We start from the raw sequence: 3529 nt of genomic DNA on the forward strand, positions 1-3529 counted from the left end.
CGTTAGCGGCGTTGAACTGAACCAAGAGTTCTCTTTCATCATCCTCAATCGAATCATTATTTGTTAGCATGTGAGTGGAACATACTTTATCATTATTTGTTAGCATGTGAGTGGAACATACTTTAGCATCTTCATAATTAGACACTTTGTACATGTTTATATTAAATAATAAATACTGTCATAGAGTTTCAAGTTTCATCATAAAATTTCATGATTTAAAATTCTATGACAGGTCATTTTTCGAAAAACATTACCGAAAAGTACTCCCACCACAATTCAGCGTAGTCGGCTTCAACATATAGTGATATAGCTTCCACCCTTTAAACTTTAAAAAGACCTTACGCGATTCGCATTTAAATTAGTCGACTCAAAGTAGGTACTGAATACGGGACAAACTGGGGAAACAAAAAAGAAGAAACAACAAGAACCGTTCCATCAATTAAATCCTTGCATAAACGAAAATACTGCATGTATGTCCTTGAGGAAATACTCATAAGTCTTCTTAAGAAAATTTGTAATCTTGAATCAACCTATTACTGTAGATCAATTTTATTTGATAGTATAAAAAACTTATACACTCTTAATTCCCCAACTTACACTCTAATTCCCCAACTTACACTCTAATTCAAATTTCTCCCAATTCTCATAATTCTCCAATTCTCATAATTCTTGCATAGCCTCTTTCAAAATCATAGCCCCACAAATTTCCCATCTAGTCATTCACAACAACATTTATATGTTGCATCTCTCAACGAAATCACTGCCTTCAATTTTAAAACCTATGAATCAATCGACACCATTAAATTCATCTTTTGGCTTAGTAAAATCAATTGCCTTTACCAAAACAAAAATCCTCATAGCCCATCAAGATTGCAAAATTAGAATTTGTCAACTAAAACCCAAAACAGAAAAACACCATTTCCAGCCAAATTCTCTTAAAATAGTATCCAATGACTGGCAAAATTTTGAGTTTTGAGCAACGAAGAAGTAAAGATGGTGGTGGTGGGTGGAAGAGGGAGAGATGAGAGGGTGGAGAGAGAAAGAAAGGTTTGGATATATTTTTTTTTAAGAAAAAGGGATAACTTTTTCTTTTATATATATGTAAAAGCTAAATTTTTAAGACATAAATGATGCCATGGCATCAATTATTTACATGAATCTGATGTTTCCTCCATGTCAGGGCAAGTGAGGAACATACGACGTCAGAGGAGTTTAAGATACTTATTTTAGTTGAGTTGAGGGGTCTGTATGAAACCATGTAAGTATGAATACCGAGACATGACAAAAATGGGCAAATACGAGAACTTGCCAGACTATTCCGCCTTTCTTTATAGACTTCCATTCAAATAAAAGAAATATAAATTTAATTACTAAAAATTACAAATTTTATACTTCCGCTGTCCTAAAAAGATTGTCTTCCTTTTTTTTTAGTCTATTTCAAAAAGATTGATATCTTTATATATTTAGAAATAATTTAACTTTATGACTTGATTTATGTCACACAAATATCTAAAGTTTATTTTAGATAACACATTTCAAAAGTCTTTCCATATTTTTTTAATAATAATATAAGGCAAAAGTCATAGATAGCCCCCTAAACTTTACCACATTTTCCTCATGGCTACCTAAACCGGGGGTTGTACCTATTGGCTACCTAAACTACCCTTAATTTATACCACATAAGCCCACATAAGCACCTTTTGGCCTTTTTTTAAATACACTTGGGCACGTGTATATACGCCCCGATGTCGTGTACTTTAGCTCCATTTAATGCCTCCCACATGGAAAATAAAATCCACGTGTTTTTTTTTCTAAAAAAAACGAGTTCCTAATGTAAATGGGCCTACCACTAACCTAATTCCCATTTTGCTCTTTTCTCTCTCCCCGACCCGTCTCTCTCTAACGGCAACATCATCGACGGTGAGGATCACCGTCGATTAAAGGTGTTTTGAGGATAATATCTTACATGTAAGTATCTTAAACCTTTGTATCTCTCTAGATTAATTGTTAATCGTGTTCATAATGGTTGTTTAAGCTTCCTAGGGTTTTACTTTTTGAGATTAGTTTAGTTTTTTTGGTGTTTGTTTAATATTCAGTCCCTTTCCGTTACTATATTTGTAGTGTAGTAGTCGTTTCTTGGTGGTGAGTGGGATTAGAAAGTTAGTATATTCTGTCCCTTTCTGTTCCCTTTCCGTTACTATATTTGTAGAAAGTTAGGTTTTTAATTTTCAGATTTGGGGTTATGTGTTTGAGAATATTCCTTGCTCCATTTCTGTAAAATATGCATTAAAAGTGTGACCTTTTGGTAATTTTGCTGAAATTAAATCATTTTGTGATTTTTGTTTTCCAGGTTTACCTTACTAATTGACCATGGATGAGGTCATATTTACACACATTCACTACGGTGGGACCTTTGTAGAAAATCCTGACCCTAATTACCATTCCTTTTTAGTGCCAATCATCAGGTATATCGAGAAAGACTACTATTCCCTAATGAATTTCTTTATTATACTAGAGAATTAGGTTATTTATCAGTTGATGTTTTTTTTTACCAAGATGCAAATACTAGAACGCCTGTATGCAGAACTAGAGGACAAAGGCGGGGATAAGAAGTTGTACAGACTAGCCAAGGTGAGGGAGAGGAAAGCGCGTGACTTGGATCAAGTGAAGTGTATCAAGGACGAGGATGGTAGGGTACTAGTGGAGGACGCTCTCATTAGACGGAGATGGCAGTCGTACTTCCACAAACTCATAAACGATGGAGGGGACAGAGATATTGTATTGGGAGATTTGGAGTACTCCGAGAGGTGTCGTGATTTTGGATATTGTAGGAATATAAAGGTTGAAGAAGTTAAGGGTGTTGTTCGAAAGATGAGTAGGGGAAGAGCGACCGGGCCCGATGAGATTCCGGGGGAATTTTGGAAGACTGCAGGCAGGGCAGGTCTAGAATGGTTGACTCGACTCTTTAATGTCATCTTTAAGACGACTAAGATGCCCGAAGAATGGCGATGCAGTACAATGATTCCATTGTACAAGAACAAGGGCGACATTCAAAGTTGCAACAACTATAGAGGGATCAAGTTGCTAAGCCACACTATGAAAGTGTGGGAAAGGGTGGTGGAGATGAGGGTGAGGAGAGGCGTGGCTATCTCAGAGAACCAGTTCGGATTCATGCCGGGGCACTCAACTATAGAAGCTATTCATCTTGTACGGAGACTGGTGGAGCAATACAGGGAGAGGAAGAGAGACTTGCACATGGTATTCATCGACCTAGAAAAAGCATACGACAAAGTGCCGAGAGAGGTTCTATGGAGATGCTTGGAGGCTAGAGGTGTACCTGTAGCGTACATTAGGGTGATTAAGGACATGTATGATGGGGCCAAAACCAGGGTAAGGACTTTGGGAGGAGACTCAGAGCACTTTCCAGTGGTGATGGGGCTGCATCAGGGATCAGCTCTTAGCCCATTTTTATTCTCCTTGGTGATCGATGGATTGACGCGGCAAATTCAAGGTGAGGTGCCATGGTGTA

This window comes from Lycium barbarum, chromosome 3 (genome assembly GCF_019175385.1).
Source record: "Lycium barbarum isolate Lr01 chromosome 3, ASM1917538v2, whole genome shotgun sequence".
In the NCBI taxonomy this organism is placed as follows: Eukaryota; Viridiplantae; Streptophyta; class Magnoliopsida; order Solanales; family Solanaceae; genus Lycium; species Lycium barbarum.